The sequence below is a fragment of the Arachis ipaensis genome, chromosome B5 (genome assembly GCF_059453495.1).
Source record: "Arachis ipaensis isolate K30076 ecotype BB chromosome B5, ASM5945349v1, whole genome shotgun sequence".
Taxonomy (NCBI): domain Eukaryota; kingdom Viridiplantae; phylum Streptophyta; class Magnoliopsida; order Fabales; family Fabaceae; genus Arachis; species Arachis ipaensis.
The window spans coordinates 3,459,920-3,485,324 of record NC_142440.1 but is presented as its reverse complement, the minus strand read 5'-3'; the positions used below and the strand labels follow the sequence as shown (position 1 = coordinate 3,485,324).

Sequence of the window (25,405 nt, the reverse complement as noted above, 5' to 3'; positions counted from 1 at the left end):
ACCGTCTTCTTAGTATTGCAGAAGAATCTCATCGAAGAAGATTTGGAGGCCATCTCTGAGAAAAATAGGAAAACACAAATCATTATAACAACATACACACATACACAACAGCAAGATAACGCACAAAGCTAGAGGTCAGAGAACTACCTAACTCGGACCGAAGAAGACTGGGGTCCCCTAAGAATCTCTTCGTGTCCAAGTGAGGAGTTCCACCCCTAACACTCTTCTAATACACCAACAAAGGCTTGCTCGACCGCATCTAGGTTATCTATACTATACTTAATTACCATAATGTTTTCTTGCCAACAAAGAGGGAAGGAAGGTTCGTCACTCTCATCTAGAAAGAAAGGTCAGACATCCACCACAACCTAAACTTTAAAATAATAATTTTTAAAGACATGAAAGGACTCATCGAAAATAGAAAAAATCTCCTTACCCTGGACAGCACGGAAGGAGATCCAGGAAGCATTCCCCTTCTGCGCCCCCAGTTTGGTCAAAACAAATAGGTAAAGAGAAAGACTGACAGAAGGTCAAACATCTAAATCCTGACAAAGAAGTTGGAATATTTTCAAAAATGCCCAAGAATTAGGATGGAGTTGGGAAGGAGCTACATTATAGGTCCAAAGGATCTCCGTTTCAAACTTGGTAAAGGGGAGAGCGATACCCAGCTTTGTGAAAAAGCAATCATAAGCATAGAAAAAGGGACGCTTAGAACTGTCCAAAGGAGGGAAACAAACCCTCTCCTCGGGATCAGGGACGACTAGCTCATCCTTATCATCTTCCTTATTAACATATATCCTATAGAACGTACGAAACTAGTCACAGTACTCCCGATCCACTACAGTTACACAACAAAGAACTATAGAGTCGACCCAGTTACGAAGGCCAGGAGGGACTTTGGTGGACATTTTTGTTAGAACCTTACGAGACATAAAGCTATACTTACAAATACAACAGCAAAAGAGATCGTTAATACAACAACCTGGACAAGGACAAAAGAAGTTGGGTAAAACCAGAAAAACCAAATTCAAAGCCTTTTTTAAAATATTTTCAAACGGTGTCCCTCCCATGCAACATTACAGCATCACAACGACACCTTTGGGGGAAAACACAGAGGCTAACAAGACAAAGAAAACCAACCACAATCCCTCAAGTTCATAGAAAACTAAAATCAAAGTAAAAAGAACCTTTCTATGAAGTAGTAATCAAACGAAGACAAAATTTCCAAAGAAACAGCAAGTTAAGTAAGAAGTTTCTCGAGAGACACAACGAACCATCATCAAAGACAGAACCAGGCAACGAAACCTCTACCAAACATTCACCAAAACCATTCGAAAGGCAAAGCAAAAACGCAAAGCCATTAAAACACCAACCTGGATGAAAGATGAAAAAGAAGGGCGCAACAAGCAGCAGCAACACGAACGATTCCCTTCAAGAAAGAAGCTTCCGTAAAACCCAAGATAGGAAAAATCTTGAAAACTGGAGCAAACGAAGAACAAAAAAGAAAAGAAATTCTCCTCCAAGAAACAAATTCTTTTCGCAAGGAAGGGAGAACAGAGAGAGTCGCAGAAATGGAGAAAAAAAAGGAGGAAAAGATACGCCAAGATTTTATAAGAACAGCGAGGAATAATGGGCCCAATAACTGAACTTTAAAATCACACGCGAGAACCAAGGAAATTATCGCACCAAACCAGCCTCTTATTTAAAGTGGGAAAACGTTTAAATTTTCAAACCAACAAAAAACCGGCTGCCCGACCTACTCGAAACAGAAGTGTCCGACACATTCAACAGAAGCCACGAAGTGCTTGAGCACGAGCTACAAAAGATCGGGCCTCAAGTAGGGGCACTGTTCTTACCCTGATCCAAACATAAGGCCGGGCCCAACTAGGATACAAGGGCCAACCTTAGAAGGCGGCCCTCTATCCCTTACCCGATCTCTTCAAAGAGGTCGAACACCCACTAAGAAGCTCAGCTCCACGTACATGCCTAACGCGGCAAGGTCGCTGCTTCTAGAAAGAAGCAACCAAATCTCTATCTCCTCCAAAAGATAGACTCCAACAAACTCCCAATATATAAGATAAGATAAGATAGAACTACCACCACTAGGGAGGTCATCTAAGTCTACTATAAATACACTGGTACCCCCCAAATATAACTTACGCTCTAATCTACTAAAAGCTTGCTTAAAATCCTTACTAATTTAAGCATCGAAGTCTCTTGCAGGTTCTCACCTCCTCATGAGGAATTTGGACAGACAGTACCTCGATACCAGCAAATTAGATGCTGCCATACAAAAAATTCTAAACCTCACATCCAAACTCAAATTAACATTTCGAATAACCCTCAAAACAATAGTAATCTCTAATAAGAAAAGGTGGCGCTAGTTTAAGAAGCATGCAATCGAGTTGCTTAATTAGTTGGGGGATGGTAATCAAGGTTTTTCTATATGGTAAACATTTTTTCTTCCAAAAATTGATGGTGCTCAAAGGTGTTTTCAATAAGGAATGGTGTTTTTCTATTCGGACACTTGTCAATATTTTATTTTCTTGAATGTTAAATAAAGTCTTATACCGTTGAAAAAAAATTCTCAAGTTAATGGTCATCATTCACCAACCCAAATCCTAATACCTATTTTGCTTTTCCGCTTTCAGATTAAAGGGCACATGCACACAAGGTTGGGGTCTTTATCAGATTGAACTTTTATAATCTGTTTTAATTTTTTTACTAAACAAAATATACAAATATTAATTTTGTATTTCCATTTTTTATATTTTATTTTTAATATTTTATCTTATCTTATTCTCAGACACGGTTATAAAATACCCTTCACACTTGTAATGAACTAATGACAAAAAAAAAGAATACAGTTGTCAAGCTATTCAGCATGACATTTTTTATTTAAATTTAATGAGTGTACTGCCTCTAGCTTTATATAAATTCTAAATTTCTATTTCGTGCAGAGGAAGAAAAACATGATATATATGTAGCTTGCATTGAAAAACAAGAAGCAGGAGTAGAAAAAAAAAAGGAGGGGGTTGAAGGGTGGGATACTTTAATTTGTTCTCATTATATATACTTATGTCTGTATTATGTATGTATGTTTATAATTCGCCCTTTGCAAATTATGACGTTCTAAAAATTGGTTAAACACCAAAACATCCAATATTTAAGTGATTATTTACCAATAATAAAAATAATATATAAAAAGGTGTACTTTATCGTACCCTCTCTAAAATAAAGGGTAAATTATCCCTTGTGACATATATAGTAATTATTGGTAAATTATCCTTTTATTAAAACTTTAAAATTTATGTTATCTTCTCTTTTCTTTATGTTTCTCTTGAAATTTAATAACAGTGTCATTTTCATCATCTCCACCAAATACACCTCTTCCCTAATTTAAAAAAAAAAAACTAATGCATCGATGTGAGCATATTAAACTATTATATTGTCACAAAAAAATTAAATTGTTATTCAGATAACAATAAGACAAAATGAAATAAGTATTTTAATATTCACATTCGCCTCAAATATTAATTAATTATTTTATTATTCATGCCATTAATTACCTACAAAAATTTTATTTATGGTGCAAATTCATATATATCTGTCATACAAACCCATACCCTCTTGCTTCTCTCTGAACGAAATATATTCTAATACGAAAAAAAAATCATAGAAAGAAGAGAGCTGAAAAATTGATAGTTGTGCTCATTGAAATTGGAGATTAAAAATGTAAGAACAAGTTTAAAATTCTAACTTAATTGATTGAAAATGGTGATTCGATTTGAAAAGAATTAGAATTTTAAAATTGGAGAAGAAGAAATGTATTTAGTGGGAATGATGAAAATGATATTGTTATCAAGTATCAAGAGAAACATAGCGTCAACTGAAAAAAAAAAAGAAGATAACGTGAATTTTGAAATTTTGGTACTGTATATATCACAAGGGATAATTTACCCTTTATTTTAGAGAGGGTATGGTAGAAAAGAAGAAAATGTGTGTGTTGGAATAAGAAATGACTTATTTTTGTATACTTTCCTAAATATATTTTTATTTGTTATAATATGAGAAAAATAAAATAAACAAATAGACAAACTAAATACGGAGCAATAATAATAACAATAACAAATGAGTATCCATTATATAAATATATATTTTATCAAGGTTATATATCTATCATTTGCTCTCTTTTGTTTCTTTTTCTGTATCCAATCTCAAATTAGGTAATTAATATCTTATTATCACTCCAACATCGCTTTAAAAAGTAAAAACTAAAAATGTCGAATATCGCTTCTATATTTGATCACTCTTCTTAGTAGGGTTGTGCATCAGCCGGGTGAAATTGAATTTGATGTGACTCAAATTTGACCCAAAATATATACCGAATTTATTTATTAGACTCGAATCCGGCCCTAAATTCGATGAAACATATACATTTTCGGACCACGATTATACCGGATAAAAACCGAGTAAAAATCGGGTTGCTAATATTACATTACCGTGATACCTTCTTATAAACTAGCATGTGAAAATCAATACAAATAATACAATATTATGCATTAGTCTAAAATCTTATGCATTTTAAACATAAAATATTAACTTATAGTCTTATTATAATAACTAATAAAACAAAATATTAAGATTTATAATACTTAAATTCCACATAAGAATAACCATCATCCATCACTAATAACACAAAATATTAATTATGTATGATGACTGGACCACCGGATCGAGTTCGGGTGACCCGAGCCATGGTCCGGACCCGTTACGAAATAATGACCGTATCTATTTTTGAGACCCTTACCCAACCCTAAATCCGATAAAATCACACCAAATTAGTTCATAAAATATTTGGGACCAGATCGAACCATGCACACCCCTACTTTTCAGTTTCATTACCATTTTAACATCAAGAAATTGTTATTTCTACCAATGACATAATAGGGAAGGAGAGGGGAGGGCATAATAGGAAAACTCAAATTCAATCCAGTTATCCAAGGTAGCCAGTCACTAACTCACTCATCCTACGTATGTAGTGCTTGCATGTATGGAACGAAATCTATTATTTGGCAACTTTTTCAACACAAACCTCATTGTAGTGTACTTTTATGTCCTGTGAAAGGTAAATGTATTCAATATATAGTAGTAATGAAATATGAAATATGCTGAAGGAATAATGTATTTACTCTTGGGCATAATACATACCTACATATTGTAGTAATTGTAAGTTCCTGTGTTGTAAGCTGATTTCAGTGTGAACAGGGACGAATTTACATTGGATACTGTGAGGGCAAGTGACTCTGTTAAAATTTCATGAAATTTTATGTAGTACATGGGATAAAAATTTATTTATCTCCATTTAACAAATAAATTTACTCTCATTCAATAAATAAGTTTAACTCTACTTTAAATTTTTTAATCCATTTCTAGTATTCATAATATATAAAAAATCTCACTATTTTATAATAATATTATATTAATTATTTAATAAAAAATTAAATAATAATAATAATAATAATAAAGTAATTGAAAAACAAGTTATTAGTAATTTGAATTTAAATACTAAAAATGTCATTTTTTATACTCTTTAAAATTCTAACTCTCTTTTCTTGTCGATAGTTCCTAATTTTCTATTTTTTAGTAAAATTTTTTAACTTCGTTCTTTAATTTCTTTTGATTTAATTAAAAATTTATTTTTATCTTTTTATATTTTTTAATTCATTCAATGATTCTGTATTTTTTTTAAATTATATTATTAGATACTTTTTTTATTATTTGGTTAATAGTTATTGAAAGATTTATTAGTAATTTAAATTTTAAAATATAGTAATATTAACTAGCAATAAAAAAACACTTAAAATAAAAAATAAGATCCAAATATACAGATATATATTCATTGGCGTTTCTAGTTTTGAAGTTAGCTCTAATTTTTTTAATAATAATGACATTAATTAAAAAATAATTTTCAGCTATAAATATTATAAAGAGTTAATTTTATAATTTTATGAGATATGAATTTTTAAATAATTATTTAATGACATATATAAAAAATATTTAATTATATTAACAATGAAAATCGTATTTAACCTTTTTAAAATATAAAATTTAGAAGAATAAAATCTTAGATTATATGTTATTATTTAAATTACTATATAAATTTTAATTTAGCTTTAATTTATTAGTTGAATAACTAAAAGATTAATTATATTTTATAATAATAAAATATAATTATAAAATTATTATCATATTTTACACATTTTGTCCCGATTAATATAATTTTCTGGAGTGTGAAAAATATGATGATATGCATCCTCCTGTTCAAACACTTGTCTTACTATTAAATTTTCATTCCATTGCAAGCAGAAATCGCCCTAAATTGACTCATTATATTTGGGTCTTTGATCTTAGGAATCAAGGTTACATTTTAAAACTTCATAAAAATATTAGAAGAATTAAAATTTCTTAAAACAAACCAGATGAGGGGATCGTGATTTGTTGGAAGTCTTCGGCCACATCTGATGTGAAAAATTACCTAGATAGATACTGCTGAACAACTTTAACCCTCAATAAGAAACCAAACACATTCCATATCACGTATGAGTTGAATGTGTTAATAAGTAGGAGTCCAGCGAAGCAAAGCGCAAGCCTTGGTTGTGAATGGAATGCGGAACGCTATGGCTAAGCCCATGGCGTGTTGGCCAAACTCCATGAACACCGCCAACTGCCACGGCGGCATTTGTTGTTAGAGTGGTGGAGGGAGGCACCACATGTTGTCCTCATCATCCTCAGCAGAGTCCACGGTACTTGTTGGCTCAATGGAGTAGAAGTGAATAACGATCAAAACAAGGAAAAGGAAAAGGAAGGCTAAAATGATCATGGTTCGGGACATGACTCAAACTTTGACTAATAAGCAGCAAATGAATCAATGAAGAAAGTGGTAGTTAGTATTTATATATGGCAACTACTCAAACGAAGATGGCAAAAATATCTTTTTATGAAGATGCTTTGTTTAAAAGTGTGGTTTATTTATTTAGCCACACTTTAAACAAAAACAACACTTTTATAAATATCAAAATCTAATCATACAATCCATGACAATTATTAAATCTTCATTGTAGTATCCGCAACAATGACACTCGATTTGATCGTGCCAGTGCCCTTACGTCAGATTTGCACTAGACCTTAGATACTCTACCTCTTCTGGATCCCACGATTCATTACATTTTCGAGTATTGTGGCCCTCTAAAAAATGCAACTTATTCTAAAAATGAGTAAATACTTTTTGTTTCTATCCTTTTTGAAAATTTACAAGCCCCTAATTTTTAAAAAATGAAAAATCGATCTTTGTTTTTTCTGTTAGACACGTCGACGCTTCTATAGCCAATAGACATGAATGGATGTGTCTAATAGAAAAAATAGAGAAAAATTAATTTATTATTTTTTAAATATTAAGGGACAGTTTATTAATTTTAAAAAAAGGGCCAAAAAAAATATTTACTTTCTAAAAATAATATTAAAAACAAATATAAGGAAGTGCATTTAAAAAAAAAATTAAATTCCCATACAGTTTTTTTAAGTCAGTTTAAAAAAATAAATAATCAAAATATCATTTTGTTCAAAATTATTTTATTAAAATTAAAATTTTAATATTATTAAAACAATAATTTACTTTTATATTTCCTTACATTTTCAGGTGGGAGGAAGAGGTGCCCTTCATTAGAGAGAGAGTATATATATGTACCATTAGGTATGATAAATGTGTGGTTTACCTTCTAAGTTTATGAAAATGGTTTCACTTTAATTTTGAGCATACAGAGTCTATCTGTTGTAAATTGTGATTGTTGATGCTATATATATATATTAAGATCTAAGATATGAGAAGCCAAATGTAGTACGTAATCTCTAATTAATAAGAAAAGGTGGCGCTAGTTCAAGAAGCATGCAATCCAGTTGCTTAGCTTGGATTCAATTCCCATTTCGCATTTCTAATTGTTTTTCTAATTTTAATATATAATTCAGAAAGTTTCTAATAATAACAATTAGTTAATTAATTATGTATTAAGCCTAGAAATGCAACTTTATTACGTTAACTTATGTATTAACTATCTATTAAGCCTAGGTTAATTAAAAGGATAAAGAAGGGCCCATGATATTATTGATTGAAATCCTTCCGCATATAAAGTGGGACCGGAATATATAGGGCGTCAAGGTAAGTAACCATACTTCACCATGCATATAGAGTCATACATATCTAGCAATATCTGTCTTTTCACTATATATATAGAATGTTATTCTTAATGGATAATTTAGATATGGAAAATTATAGTATACAGATCAATGATTATACAGAGAGCATACAGAGATTCGCATATTCCTTCTGCTTGAGTTTCTGGTCGACACGTGGTTATGGTGTGGAGGCAGGAGGATGCGGGCTGACAGGGTTGGCGAATAGAGGGGCTCCTCAAGCGTGATGGCTGGCTTGCTGCAGGTGTAACGGTGCCACCATAAAGGCCGTGCAAACCAAACGTTTGTTTGTGCTGGACCTTGTAATCCCCATAAAATGGGCCCGTTAATACCCTTTCTTGTAATTTTTGCTCCGTAGAAGTAGTGGACTGAAAGATGAATTTTTGTGGTGAAAATAAATGGAGCCGAAAAAAAAACTGAAGGAATGAAAAAGACGCTGAAGGGAGACGGGCCAAAAGGGTAACTGCCCGTAGAGTGTAATTGCAACACCCATGGGGTTATAATAAAGTTACTAAATCAAAAGGAAAATACAATAGAATAAAATATAATCCAATGGAGATAAAATAGAAAAATTAAAAATGTGCCTAAATGCTGTGAGTTATGTGTATTCCAATGGATAGTTTTCATATTAATTTAGTTTAAAATTTTTTATGGTTACTTTTTTGAAAAAATGAATTATTTTTGAGTTATGTGTATTTACTAAAATGAGAAGTAGATTTTGTACTTGTTTGGGCGCCATTATTTTGATAAAAAAAAAGATCTATTCTCAATGTATTTACTAAAATGGTGAAGAAGATGGACGTTAGTTCTAGCGGTGTTATCGATTCGGTTTGCGTTGATTTTGAACCTATGAAAAATTGAGCCACAAGAATGAGCTAATGGCAACCATTTTGGTTGCTGCTTTACGGACAACCGAACCAAATAGAACCGATAGCGGATCGGCTCGGTCGGTTTTCTCGGTTATTTAAAGGCAGATAATCGTTAGGGGTGTACATGGGCCAGGCCACACCGGGGTTTGCTTAACTCAGACCTGACCCGAAATATAGACCGGGGGTCTAAAGTCTTGTGCATTTTAAACGTAAAACATTAACTTATAATGTTATAATGACTAATAACACAAAGTATTAACTTTGACAATAGTTAAATTCCATATAAGAGTAGCCATCATCCATGACTAATAACACGGAATATTAATTGTGTGTGATGAACGGGCCACCGGGCCGAGTTCGGGTGACCCGAGCTATGGACCGGACCCTACCCGAAATAATGACCGGGTCTATTTTTGAGACCCTTACCCGGCCCTAGACCCGATGAAATCACACTAAATTAGCCCTTAAAATGTTTGGGGCCAGACCGAGTTTTCGGGCCGGGCCGGGCCATGTACACCCATAATAACCCCTAAAGTGTTCAAAATATTATTGTGTTAGTAGTAAGTAATTGTTTCTTTCATAGTTATCATAACCGAACCGGTGATAGAATCAGTCAAACCACCGGGTCAATTGGTTATTGGTTCAACCGGTGGGTAACTGGTTGAACCGATTGGCCTGCACTATAGGAAAAAAAAATAGAAAATACTAAAAAATTTAAAATTACATTTTAAAATACCTAATTTCACTAATATTTTTTGAATATGTAGCTATTCTAAAATAATACAGAGCATGAACAATAAGTTTTTTGTGAAGTTTATTCCATCGTAAATTTTTTTAATTTGTTTTTACATATAAAAAAAACTATTATTTTAAAATTTTAATAATTTGTTAATTGGTTTATATATATTATACTATTATATATTATATATTATAAGTATTTACTTAAAAAATAATGTTAATGAATATTTTATTATTATGAAAAGAAAAAACAGGTGACTTTGTTAACATTGGTAAATAAAAGTATAATTAATTTAAGAATGACTGACTTTATGAGTAAGATTAAAATAAGTTAAATCGAAGTAAACTATTTGATGAAACATACCTAGATGTATTATAATTTGTATATATGTTAGTAAGGTGCATGATAGCTCAGTGGTTATGAAAGATGCTCTTTTTCTATGAAGACAGGGGGTGGAACCCCACGCCACACGTTTCGTGAAAGTTTAATTTCAAGCGGTTCGGTAAGAGCGGTCCTCAGCTAGCTTCACCGGTTAAATCCGGGCCTGACTGTTTCGTTTCGGTTGGTAACGTTGTACGGTCTAAATATCGGGTCAGAGCGAATATGCTTCCGGTTCATCAGTTTTCTGCTTGAACCGGCTGGTCCAGTCCGGTTCAAATAACTATGGTTTCCTTACAGCCAGACCCTTTACCAATAACTTTGTTGGTGTGTTAGAATAGTTAATAAAACTGCACTGGACAGGCCAGTTTGACCGAAAAATAGGTGAACCGAATTTAAAATTAGTTCAGTCCTCTTTTTGGGTCCAATAAGATACAGAACCGGAACTAACCGGTCAATTCCGGAGTGCTCCGGTCAAAAAGCAGTCAAAGTAGGTAAGCCTGGTCTAACCAAATCGCTTGAAAGCCAAACTTACCCGAGATGTGTAAACTTGGTTTCGTCCCCATGTCTTATTTCTGAATAACGTATGTGCAAACTATAATATATATACTTGTCGTTCATCAAATTGTTTTCCTGTATTTAACCTATTTTAATTTGAATGATAATATCGCTTGTTGTTAAATTATTTATGTTTTTATTCAACAACAATCATAAAGTCAGTTATTTGTCCTTTTCATACTTGTATAATATATGTATATTAATTTCTAATAAATACTTGAAGTATATAATAGTCGGTTATCGATAAACTGCATGATAAATTATTAAAATTAAAAATAATAGGTTTTCTAATATAAAAAGAAAATAAACATACTCGTGATAGAACGAAAATTAAGCGTTCGGATCGGATGACTCTGTTCCTTAAAATCGAATCAAACCGCACTGCAAACACCCTTACCGACACATGGCAAAATAAATCTATGACCAACAGCAATTCTCTTTCTGTTATAATTTCTTCTGATTATTTTTATTAAAATCATTTGTTTTAATTATTTTAAACATTATAGAGAAATATCAAAAAAATTAAATATCACGAACATAAATTTGTTGATTATATTTATAATAATTATAAGATTATTATTTTAATTTTGAAGGAATAATTTATCATATTTATTTTGTTTTTATATTTATATTTATTTTTTATTAATTTCTATCATTATTGTTTTGAATAATTTCAACAATAACACCGAACTTATTTTATAATAATTGTTGTTACTATTTTTACGAAAATGATTGCGTTGTAATGAATTTTTTTTTAGTTGTGAGAACCTAACATCTAAATGTTATTTTGTCTGTTGGTGTTAGTTTAATATTTGACTTTGAAAAACTATAGGAGAGAAGTGTAACCTTTTTAAAACTGCGAGAAGAAAATTATAGAGAAAGTTATAATAGCAAGAATAATAATGTAAATTATCACAAGAAGTTTTTTTTTTAAAAATAAAAATAATTTTGACGTTATTTCAGAAATTATTAAGAATAGTAAAAATAAAATTAATTACAAGAAGATCAGGTTAGTAAAATAATTGTAAGATATTGCTTTGTAAAAATAATTATAACAAAACATTTTATAAAAATGGAAATAATAATTATAAGTATAATGAAAAACATTATTTCTGTGTTGTTTTAATAAAGGTATGTTATATAATTATAAACATGATTATAAAAAATTATTTCGATAAAAGTAATCGTAACAAATTATAAAAGAGAGAAAAAAAAATCATTCTTAGTAGAAAATTTGATTTTTTTTTTGTACAGATACCATTTTTGGTTATTACGTTTCGTTAATTTTTTTTCATCAATAATTTTGTTGAAAGCAGATGTAGGCTTTGACCCTTGTAACCATTGTAACTCTGCTACTTGAGGAAAAGTAAAAAAATTTAACTTTAAAATATAATAATTAGAGAGGTTTTATTGTGTTATAAGTTTTGGAGATTTAAAAAGGTAAAAATTTAGCCTATAAATAAAGGTTTAAGACATAAAAAAAACTTCTATTTCAAATAAAGACAAATTTTATCTTTTATAATTTTTTATATATGATTATTTTTATTAAAAATATTTTTTAATAATTATGTATTTAATTTTAAATATTAATTGTTAAAAATTACAGAAACATACTGTTTTAACTGTATTTACAACTAGTGTTTTATTTTTTTTATTTATAGAAAATAACTGTTTGCATTTTTTTTAGAAAAAGTCCTATTATAATTATTTTATTATTATTATCTTTAATAATGTCTTAAAACAACAGCAAAACTATTTAAGCCGTTTTTAATATTGGGTCGAATTTTTTTTTTCTGGGCCCCAGTTGTGTTATTAATCCATTTTGTCTTAGAAGATTGTGGCAAGCAAGGTAGAGAAAATCGAGATTTTACGTGAAATCGAAAAAGTAAATTAAGTACGTAAAACGTAAAATCTTAACAAGATTTAAATCGTAAAATCGTCAGACCTAGTATAAATTTCGTAAAATCGATGGACTCATTTAAAATCGTAATATCGGAAGATTTTAAGAGTTAAATCGAGATTCTAGCTACTATGGTGGCAAGTAAATTATTTTTACGTTCTCAGCATTTTGTTTTCTTTTTTTTGAATATTCTTCCTTTGAGTTTGATCCACAGCAACGACTACCTTGTCTACCCCCACTCTTTTTTGGGTCAAACCTCAAGGTCCAACAACGGCACTAACGGGACTCTGTGCAACGCAAATTCTATTTTCAGCTGACCTATCTAATCGGCTCAGCCAGTCCTTTTCCAACTTTCTGAGAGCTACTTCACAGAAGCAACACGTGTCCCAACAGATTTAAAAAAGACAAAAATCTATAAATCTGTACAAAAATACAACTTTACCGTAGATGAACCCTTTAGATATATATACAAATATCACAAAAATAATATTTCTATAATTAAGTATCTATTAATAGTTATCACACTTATTATTACCAAATAAAGCAAAAGAAAAAGCCGGTCATTGATGCAAAGCTAATTTGAGATTTGAGTTTTCAACTTCATAAGATAGGTTCTGTTCATACCCTGGCCCAATAATAAAGGTCCAGGATCCAAGCAAATAGGCCCAACCCAAAGGGTTGGCCCTCACCAAGTACCAGCCTTCATCCCAAGAAGTCGGTACTGAACACGACCTGCTCCAAAGAAGTCGGATACGAGGGTTAGCTGGCAGATAACACTCATTCGAATGAGTAACTGTCCCTAGAAACTCTCTAACCACCTCATAGAGCCATATCTTAACCTCCCTAAGATATGGGAACGGTTATCCACCTAAAAAGGTGGCACTACTCCAGCGGTGGTTATTGGTTCGCCACTATAAATACCCTGACATCCCTCAGGTATAAAAAAGGTCCAATATTCTCTAACTTGCTCACACTCTTGCTAACTTAGGCATCGGAGTGTCTTTGCAGGTACCACCCCCCCCATTCTTTCACACGTACAAGTCGGACGGAGGAACACCGAGTTTCAGGTTCACTCGATAGTCGCCTCCCTCACACGTTAGGGCCAACCAACGCCATCTGGCCCACTAATCTCTGGTTACCCACCGTAACATTGGCGCCGTTGCCGGGGACCCGAGAGATCAACCAGTGATGGCGGAAAGATCCCCTGAAGAGGGTCATGTGGAGACAGATTCCGAACAAGAGAATTTGAACACTGGAAACAATGAGGCAGATCAGACCCTCCACCAGGAAGCCAATGATCAACATAGGGAAGGCACCTCCGGAATCAAAAATCCGAAGGTGAACTCCTCGGAGGGGCGCGAATCAGAAAAAGAAGGACCCTCCCACGCTAGTGAGCTTATGGGATTAATCCATAGCCGACTCGAGCAGCTAGAACAGGAGCGAGAACGACAAAGGGAAGCTGAAAAGAGCCTAAAAGAGGAGATGGAGCGACGAAAAGAGTTAGAAAGAAAACTCTTAAGGTTAGAATCCTCCCTCAAAGGTCGAAATCCCCACGACGATAGAGAACATTCTCCCTTAGGAGAGAAAGATCCGTTTAGCGAGGACATAATGAGGGCGAAAGTTCCGAGAAACTTTAGAAGCCCCGATATGGACCTCTACGATGGAACCACCGATCCCAAGCATCATCTGAGCAACTTTAAAAGTCAGATGTATCTGACCGACGCTTCTGACGCTACGCGATGCAAAGCTTTTCCGACAACCTTGTCAAAAGCAGCGATGAAGTGGTTCGACAGCCTCCCTCCGAGGTCAATTACCAGTTTCGAAGACCTCTCAAGAAAATTCTTGATGAGGTTCTCCATCCAGAAGGACAAAGTAAAGCATGCACCAAGTCTCCTGGGAATAAAACAGGAGGTCGGGGAGCCCTTACGGGCCTATATGGAAAGATTCAACAAATCATGTTTGGAGATTCAAGACCTGCCCACCGAAGCAGTCATCATGGGGCTAGTCAATGGTCTTAGAGAAGGTCCCTTCTCACAATCCATATCAAAAAGACACCCCGCCTCTATAAATGATGTACAGGAAAGAGCTGAAAAGTACATCAACATGGAAGAAAACGCTAGGCTAAGAAACCCGAGTTTGCGACTCGGGCACTCTCCCTCAACGAAAGAGAGGGAGAGGGAAGCGAAGAAGAAGGAAGAGCTCGGCCTCGACAGGCCAAGGAAATATCACTCTTATACTCCATTGAAAGTTTCCGTAGTGGACGTATACAGAGAAATTTGCAATACTGAAAGGCTGCCTCCCCCCAGACCCATTAAAAATAAAAAAGGGGGGAGCCGCGGTGATTACTGTGAGTACCACAAGATATATGGGCACTCTACAAACGACTGTTACGACCTTAAAAATGTGATAGAAAAGCTGGCCAGAGAAGGTCGGCTTGACAGATATCTCATAGAAAGGTCGGACAGTCATGGAAAAAGAAAGCGAGATGATATGGACAAAAGAGACCCACCACCACAAACTCCGGAGAGACATATCCATATGATCTCAGGAGGGTTTGCGGGAGGGGGACTCACGAAATCCTCTCGTAAGAGACACCTCAAGAGAGTTTACCAGGTTGAAGAGGGGTCCTCCGACCTCCCAACCATTTCATTCACAAAGGAAGATGGGCGAGGAATAATCCCTGGGCACGACGACCCAGTGGTAATCACCATGATCCTGGCAAATGCCCATCTACACAGAACACTAGTAGACCAAGGAAGCTCGGCGGACATCCTATTCAAGCCCGCCTTCGACAAACTAGGTTTAGATGAGAAAGAGTTAAGAGCCTACCCCGACACCTTGTACGGATTAGGTGACACGCCAATAAAGCCACTAGGATTTTTGCCCCTCCACACCACCTTTGGAAAGGGGGAAAAATCAAAGACTCTGAGTATAGACTTCATAGTCATCGACGAGGGATCGGCCTATAATGCTCTAATCGGCAGAGCTACCCTTAACCGACTCGGAGCGGTGGTATCGACACCCCACCTCTGCATGAAGTTCCCGACCTCGTCAGGGATAGCAACGGTGAGGGGAGATCAGAAGCTGGCAAGGAAGTGCTACAATGAAAGCCTAAACCTGAGAGGAAAAGGCAAAGAAGTTCACACAATAGAACTCGGGGGAGCAAGGGTTAAAAAAGAGCTGCGACCACAACCCGGGGGAAAAACTGAGGAGATTCAGGTCGGCGAAGAGGAAGGGAAAAACACTCACATAGGAGCCAACCTAGGGGAAACCCTAAGACAAGGGTTGATTAAGCTCCTAAGAGACAACTCAGATCTCTTCGCCTGGAAGGCCTCCGACATGCCTGGGATAGATCCCGAGCTCATGTCTCACAAGCTCTCGGTCTACTCAGGGTCCCGACCTGTGCAACAAAGAAGACGCAAGCTCGGCCCAGAGCGAGCCTTAGTAGTAGAAGAGCAAGTGCAGGCGCTCCTAGAAGCCGGCTTCATCAGAGAAGTCAAATATCCAACATGGCTAGCCAATATAGTGCTAGTCAAAAAACAAAATGGTAAATGGAGAATGTGCGTCGACTACACCGACTTAAATAAGGCATGTCCCAAGGACCCTTATCCACTACCAAGTATTGACGCCCTAGTGGACTCCAGCTCGGGGTATCAATACCTATCATTCATGGACGCCTACTCAGGATATAACCAAATCCCGATGTACGAACCAGACCAGGAAAAAACATCATTCATCACGCCCAGAGCCAACTATTGCTACGTGGTCATGCCATTTGGGTTGAAAAATGCAGGGGCCACATATCAGAGGCTGATGAATAAGGTGTTTGCCCCCCACTTAGGGAGCTTAATGGAAGCATATGTCGACGATATGTTAGTAAAAACCAAGGAGGAAGTCGACCTCCTAACCGACCTCTCGCAAGTCTTTGACACCATAAGGTTGCACGGGATGAGACTAAACCCTGCAAAGTGCGCCTTCGCAGTGGAGGCAGGAAAATTTCTAGGATTCATGCTAACACAAAGAGGGATCGAAGCCAATCCCGACAAGTGTAGAGCTATCCTAGAAATGAAAAGCCCGACTTGTTTGCGAGAGGTCCAATAGCTGAACGGCCGACTAGCAGCTCTCTCCAGATTTCTGGCAGGATCAGCATTAAGATCCCTTCCACTGTTCTCCCTACTGAAAAAGGGGCACCAGTTTGAGTGGACTCCCGAATGCGAGGAGGCGTTCCAGGAGTTCAAAAAGTTCTTAAGCCAACCTCCTATCTTGACCCGACCTATAGCCGGAAAAGACCTCGTCCTATACCTATCCGTGGCAGACAGGGCCGTCTCAGCAGCCTTGATAAGAGAAGACGAGGTCAGTCAACACCCAATCTACTTCATCAGTAAAGTTCTACAGGGCCCTGATCTAAGGTATCACAAATTAGAAAAGTTTGCCTACTCCTTAGTAATAGCCTCTCGAAGGCTACGGCCTTACTTTCAAGCTCACACAATAAGAGTCCGCACAAACCAACCCATGAAGCAAATCCTCCAAAAGACGGATGTTGCAGGAAGAATGGTCCAATGGGCAATAGAACTCTCCGAGTTCGACTTGAAGTACGAGACTCGGACGACGATTAAAGCCCAGTGCCTCGCCGACTTCATTGCAGAATATGCAGGGGACCAAGAGGACAAACCGACCACCTGGGAACTCTATGTGGATGGATCCTCCAATAAAACAGGAAGCGGCGCAGGCATAATATTGGTAGATGAAAGGGGAACCCAGATAGAGGTTTCCCTCAAGTTTGAATTCCCAACTTCGAATAATCAGGCAGAATACGAAGCCTTGATCGCAGGATTGAAGCTGGCTGAAGAGGTCGGTGCTACGAAGGTGATGGTATACAGCGACTCCCAAGTGGTGACCTCCCAAATAAGTGGGGAATATCAGGCAAAGGACCCAAATATGAAAAGGTACTTGGAAAAAGCTTCGGAGCTCCTGGGACGCTTTGCAGAAACCGAGGTGAAACACATAACTCGGGATCTAAACAGCAGAGCAGACGCCCTATCCAAGCTAGCAAGTACCAAGCCGGGAGGAAATAACAGAAGCCTGATTCAAGAGACTCTCCAGGAACCTTCAGTGGTAAAAACGGAAGACACACTAGAAGTCTTTGAAGTGGTCGGATTAAACCTCGGATGGATGAACCCCTTAGTCGAATACCTAAAATTCGACATCCTCCCTAAGGAGGAAAAAGAAGCCCAGAAAATCCGAAGGGAAGCACAACACTATACCTTGGTGAAAAATGTTCTCTACAGAAGGGGGATATCAACACCATTGTTAAAGTGTGTACTGACCTCAAAAACCACCGAGGTGTTGGAGGAGGTACATAGCGGAATCTGCGGGAACCATCTCGGAGCCAGGTCATTGGCCAGGAAAGTGATCCGAGCTGGATTCTACTGGCCAACCTTACGGAAAGATACCACAGAATTTGTGAAAAAGTGCCAGCCATGTCAGATGCATGCAAATTTCCACGTGGCTCCTCCAGAAGAGCTCATTAGTATCACTTCTCCATGGCCCTTTGCAAAATGGGGAATGGACTTGTTAGGTCCTTTTCCCCAAGCGCCAGGACAAGTTAAATACCTAATAGTGGGAATAGATTATTTCACAAAGTGGATAGAAGCAGAACCACTGGCCACCATCACTGCACAAAGAAGTCGGAGGTTCCTCTACAAAAATATAATCACAAGGTATGGGATACCTTATTCCATTACCACAGATAACGGAACCCAGTTCACCGACTCCACCTTTAGAAGCCTAGTAGCCAGTATGAATATCAAACACCAGTTCACCTCAGTGGAACACCCACAAGCCAATGGGCAAGCCGAAGCAGCCAACAAAGTCATACTGGCAGGACTGAAGAAAAGATTACAAGAGGCGAAAGGAGCTTGGGCTGAAGAGCTCCAACAAGTACTATGGGCTTACAGAACAACCCCCCAATCCGCCACTGGAGAAACACCCTTCCGACTAGTCTATGGCGTAGAAGCCATGATCCCAATAGAGGTCAATGAGCAAAGCCCAAGAGTGATTTTCCACGACGAGATCAGGAATATACAGGGGCACAAAGAAGAGCTCGACTTGCTCCCTGAAGTCCGAGAAGAAGCTCAGATAAGAGAAGCAGCGTTGAAACAAAGGATGACTACAAGGTACAACAAAAAAGTCATTCGAAGGAGTTTCACCCCTGACGACTTAGTCTTGATCAGAAACGACATTGGAGTCAACAAATCAGGGGAGGGAAAACTCGCCGCTAATTGGAAAGGACCATACAAGGTCAAGGAGGTCTTAGGAAAGGGCTATTATAAGGTGACCGACTTAGGCGGCGCCGAGTTACCAAGGTCATGGCATGCTTGTAATATGAAAAGGTACTACAGTTAAAAGCGAACTCTATTCCCTGATGTACTCTTTTCCCAGCTTCATGATTTTTTCCCAGAATCAAAGGGTTTTTTCTGGAGAAGGGTTTTTAACGAGGCATCATAGTAGGGGCTAAAGGGAATAAATTATCAAAAGCCCTTAGTAGCAATAAGGTACCTCCTCAATTAATAAAGATCTCTTTTATTTTAAAATATCTCTCTTAAGTTCCTTTTTTTTTCTCCTTCTACGAAACGCGCCGATTTAAGCTCGACAAAACGTGAAAATCCCATGAACCGACCTAGATGGTCGTCAGGATAAAACGACGAGGTACAAATCGGCGTAAAGAGGCTATAGAGGTCGATCATGATAAACTCGGGAGTGGTCCGACTCATAAGTCAGAATGCGAAACCGAGTAAAATTAAAATGAATCGCAAAAGTAGCCTAAGTCACGAAAAGCTCAATAAAACGAAATTGAGTACTAGGAATAACAAAAGAGATAGGGAAAACCAAGAGAAATTATAAGGCTGCCTTAAAGATCAAGGAGATTCAGGAAAGCAGGCGAGCCCAAAAGAAAAGGTTTTTCTAGAAAAGATCAAAAAGTCAAAAGAACCACGAACAGAAAAAGCATGCGCACATAAGGTAACTCAAAACCCTTATCCAAAAAGGGCATTTATTTAACGCTAAATTAAACCCTTATTAAAAAAGGGCATCACTGTTTTGTTTACGGCCTTAAAAGGCCAAAAAATTGTTCAAAACACCAACAAATAAATATAAAGAGTTTAAAAAGAGGGGCCCACAGGCCGGGCCCCAATAGCCAAAATCACTTTTTAAGAGGATCACCACCAGCAGAGTCAGGGGGAACGCCAGGAGCAGGAGTCAAAGAGGAAGTCGGGAGGATGGTAGAGGAACTCGGAGCGTCCTTAGAGCGAGGAGGGGACTCTACGATCCTCTGCCCCCGAGTCTTTAAATCAGACTCAGACTCCACTATGGGGACAGGAGGATCCACGATGGCACCATCAATAACAATCTTATCAGGGTCCAAAGGAGAAAGGTCCAAGTCAGGAGCAATAACTCCGACCTGTTCCTTGAAAATCCTCCAGGCCTCATCAGCACCATCCGCAATAGAGTCCTCCAACTCGGTGTAGGCCTTCCGAGCATTCAACAAGTCGTTCTTTACAGACACAAGATCAGCAAATAAACTATTGTAGCTGGCTTGCGCTGCTTTCCTCAAATCTACCTCCATGTTGCATTGGGCCTGCAACTTCTGCCCCTTCTCTCTGAGGCTGTCCCTCTCCTCCTTCAGTTTGGCGACTTTCCCCTCCAACTCCTTCTCATGCTCCTGATATATGCGAAGCCTACCCTCCAGCTCCTCGACCCTCGAGGTCGTCCCTAAGGAACTGATGGGAGTCTTCTCAAATATATCCAAGAGTTTGCCACAAACCCCCGCCGTCTTGAGACTCTCCTCAACCATAGTGGTAAGGTAGTGCCGAACAGAAACATCATCCATACTCATACGAGCATGAGGGTAGATGTTCTTTCGGACGAACGCGAGAGCGTCCGCCTCACCAGAAGCGCCGGACTCCAAGGTCTTGCGCTTCTTTAGCTCTGGTTCGGGAGTAGGTCGGGCGGAAGGGGGTGGCAGAGAAGAGGCCGAGGAAGAAATCACAATAGGTTGGGAGGAAGTCCCAACATTCCGAGGAGGAGGAGAAGGAGAGACAGCCACCCTAGCACCACCGGATCTGGCGCGAGACTTCGCCTTGGCTTCCTGAACCCTTTGGAAAGACTCTTGAGCATTTTTCTTTGCCATCTCTACAAAAACAAATTGGCAGCTAAAAATCAGACAAGTCGGTAAAAGAAATTGCAAGTCGGAGATAAATGAAAAACGCAAAAAGCTACCTAGTTGTGACTGAACAAAGGTCGGCGACCCCTGGAGAAACTTTTTAGTATCCAAATATGGGGCCCTCCCCCACACTTCTTGGAGGAACCCCACAATGGCTGCCTCCACCTCATCCAGGTCGTCCAGACCATATTTCTCGCAGGGAGAGGCCTCTAGCCAATATAAAGGAAACCGGGGAGAAGAATCATCATCCAGGAAAAAGGGGTGGTAACCCTCTACTGCTTGAACTTTGAAAAAATAGTTTTTGAAATCATGAAAGGATTCGTCAAAAAGGGTAAAAAGCCTCCGACCTTGAATGGCACGGAAGGACACCCACTGTTGCTTATTATTTAACCCACTGAAGGGCTTGGTCATATGGAAGAGATAGAAGAAAATCCTCAGAGAAGTCGGGAACTCTAAGGCCTGGCTGATGAATTGGTAAATTTTCAAAAAACCCCAAGAGTTGGGGTGAAGCTGGGTGGGGGCAACCCGGCAATGACGCAACACAGACATTTCAAACTCTGAAAAGGGGAGAAAAACGCCCAAACGAGTAACCATGCTCTCATACATAAAAAAGAAATGAGGGGCCGTCTCGTCGGCCCTCCCGAAACAAACCCGGTCTTCTGGACCCGGGACTATTAACTCGTACTTCGGCTCATCTTCTTCAGAAGTACAAATTCTATAGTGAGTACGCAGGTGGGTGATAAATTCAGTATCAACTGAGGGCTCCTCCCCTAGGACCGTAACATCAACCCACTGGGAGAGAGCATCTACGGAAGCCATTTCTTTTCTTACAAAAGGGTGACAAGAAACCTACAAAAGAAAAGGAAAATCAACACACGGTCTCTAAGGGAAGGGGTACGGAACTAAAGCCTACAAACCAAATCTACCTACAAGATGAAGACACGCAAATAGAACGCATGTTACAGAAGGGGAAAAAGCTAACCTTTAAGTCTGAAATCAAGACTGGAGGAAGTAAAAGCCTTCGAAACGCAAGAACGCAGCACGAACAAATGTCAGGGAAATTTGAAAGATTGCAGAAACGAAACAACAAAAGAGAGGGAAAGTATTTATAAAGACGTTAGGGGCATAATGGTAAAACTGGGGCAATCCTTAATAAAGGTGCACCGTTACCAAGGCCATTAAATCCCTACGCATACCCAACGGACACGACGCTTGATTAGACGCAACCGTCAGAACCGAAAGGTCAAGAAAAATCACGTCGGTTCCTAAGTCATCACGTCGGTCCTCTCGCAAATCGGCTACGACCCCGAGTTGAGTACTCGAACCCCAATCCTAAAAAAGAAATTGGGCTCGAGTAGGGGCACTGTTCATACCCTGGCCCAATAATAAAGGTCCAGGATCCAAGCAAATAGGCCCAACCCAAAGGGTTGGCCCTCACCCAGTACCAGCCTTCATCCCAAGAAGTCGGTACTGAACACGACCTGCTCCAAAGAAGTCGGATACGAGGGTTAGCTGGCAGATAACACTCATTCGAATGAGTAACTGCCCCTAGAAACTCTCTAACCACCTCATAGAGCCATATCTTAACCTCCCTAAGATATGGGAACGGTTATCCACCTAAAAAGGTGGCACTACTCCAGCGGTGGTTATTGGTTCACCACTATAAATACCCTGACATCCCTCAGGTATAAAAAAGGTCCAATATTCTCTAACTTGCTCACACTCTTGCTAACTTAGGCATCGGAGTGTCTTTGCAGGTACCACCCCCCCCCCATTCTTTCACACGTACAAGTAGGACGGAGGAACACCGAGTTTCAGGTTCACTCGATAGTCGCCTCCCTCACACGTTAGGGCCAACCAACACCATCCGACCCACTAATCTCTGGTTACCCACCGTAACATTGGCGCCGTTGCCGGGGACCCGAGAGATCAACCAGTGATGGCGGAAAGATCCCCTGAAGAGGGTCATGTGGAGACAGATTCCGAACAAGAGAATTTGAACACTGGAAACAATGAGGCAGATCAGACCCTCCACCAGGAAGCCAATGATCAACATAGAGAAGGCACCTCCGGAATCAAAAATCCGAAGGTGAACTCCTCGGAGGGGCGCGAATCAGAAAAAGAAGGACCCTCCCACGCTAGTGAGCTTATGGGATTAATCCATAGCCGACTCGAGCAGCTAGAACAGGAGCGAGAACGACAAAGGGAAGCTGAAAAGAGCCTAAAAGAGGAGATGGAGCGACGAAAAGAGTTAGAAAGAAAACTCTTAAGGTTAGAATCCTCCCTCAAAGGTCGGAATCCCCACGACGATAGAGAACATTCTCCCTTAGGAGAGAAAGATCCGTTTAGCGAGGACATAATGAGGGCGAAAGTTCCGAGAAACTTTAGAAGCCCCGATATGGACCTCTACGATGGAACCACCGATCCCAAGCATCATCTGAGCAACTTTAAAAGTCGGATGTATCTGACCGACGCTTCTGACGCTACGCGATGCAAAGCTTTTCCGACAACCTTTTCCGACAACCTCATAGAGCCATATCTTAACCTCCCTAAGATATGGGAACGGTTATCCACCTAAAAAGGTGGCACTACTCCAGCGGTGGTTATTGGTTCACCACTATAAATACCCTGACATCCCTCAGGTATAAAAAAGGTCCAATATTCTCTAACTTGCTCACACTCTTGCTAACTTAGGCATCGGAGTGTCTTTGCAGGTACCACCCCCCCATTCTTTCACACGTACAAGTCGGACGGAGGAACACCGAGTTTCAGGTTCACTCGATAGTCGCCTCCCTCACACGTTAGGGCCAACCAACGCCATCCGGCCACTAATTTCTGGTTACCCACCGTAACAGTTTCCATACATGGAGTGTTGGATGATTTAATGCATGCTCTCTAGACTCCAAAGCATTTAAACTATGAAAAAGTATAGATAAATAATGAAAATATTAAACAATGTAAACAATAGATATGTCGAATATTCAATTCAATAGGTATGTGAATAGTTATTCTAATTTTAGGGTTTAGGAGATAATTTAGAAGTGGATTATTTTTTTACTTTATTAGGTCAATTCTAGAGGTTATTGTTCATAAAAAATTATTGTCTAAAAACCCTTAAACTATTTCTAGTGTTGTTTTGGATGTGCTTCCTATGCTATATATGCTGTTTTCTGTGGCATTTTATTTTGGAATATTTTGTCAATATCTTCGTATAAATTAGATGTAAAAATAATAATTAAGATATTGATACTTATTTTTATGTCAAACATATTAAACTAGTTTGTTAAAGCCAAGGTGCTGAAACGTTGCCTTTTGAATGGCACTATGTACAGCAAAGGTGCTTGGAAGAATAATATTATTGCAGCGGCACGCATAGATCAAATTCATACGGGTACGGCTAAACTTGGAAGTAACAAAATCCTACGTAATATGCATGTGTACGTATATATCTCTCTATGAATTGTATTCTTTGCCCACTTTTTCTAAATGTCATAACAAATTAAAGACAAAAATTACAATGAAGAATGAATTTTAAATTTCACTTAGTTTTCATGCATGATGGTATAATTAGTTAGTGTTAGTGTTGTTCATTTGAAAATCAATTGATTGATTTTTGAAGACCTTAAATTGATTTTCTTTTTTCTAGAAATTAAAAACCCGTTCAATCCTATCATAAATAATATTAGGTGGTATTTACATTATATTTGGGTCTTTGATATCATGTTAGGAATCAAAATTATATTTGGACTATTTCAGACATAATAAAATAACACTTTAAAAGTTGGACATGAATTCGTATAGTAGAAAAGAGAAACGTAACAAATGATTGATGGAATTCTTTGTTTTTATTTGAAATATATTGGTTGAAAAAAAATAAAATGATATTCTAAAATAAAGAGTTGGGTGTTCTGATAATTATTCATCGATTATTTTTGAGCTATAAAAAATGAAGTGGTATGTATTTTTTTAGGTGAAAACTCAGGTGAAGTTGACTTTACGCGAAGTTGATATTTGAAAATCTTTAGATAAAAATTTAGTTAAATCAGTCAGATTATTTAACGACTCTCAGGTATCAACTTCATGTGAAGTCGACTGCACCTGAATTTTCACCATTTTTTTATTGTTGGTAGTAATACTAAAGATGACAAATAATTAGATTTATTTTTTTATTTTATTTCTCACAATTTTTTTTTTTTTTACTTTGACTAAAAACATATTTGAACAAAATACAAGGATTACAAAATACATTGGAGACAACCTTAACCATCAAGAGATGGCCAACAGGAAAGCAAACACACAGAACAATATGAAATTAAAAAGTATAAACCCAGGGAAGAGAAGCGCAAGCGTTGTTTGTGAATGGAGGCATTAGGTAATAAGCAAGAAGGGCCGGTTTATAGCAAAGAGACATAAAGGAAAGATACCTCAAAGGGGGCAAAGTAGGAGTAGACTGTAGAAGGAGGTTTCAGTGGGACCCATATAGAGAGAAA

At 37.7% G+C, this 25,405-nt stretch overlaps 1 pseudogene; it reads right to left on the bottom strand.

Annotated features, from left to right (window-relative positions):
- Positions 1-19,995: 19,995 nt before the first annotated feature.
- On the bottom strand, positions 19,996-20,882 carry LOC148563230 (uncharacterized; annotated as a pseudogene).
- Between the last annotated feature and the right edge of the window lie 4,523 nt (positions 20,883-25,405).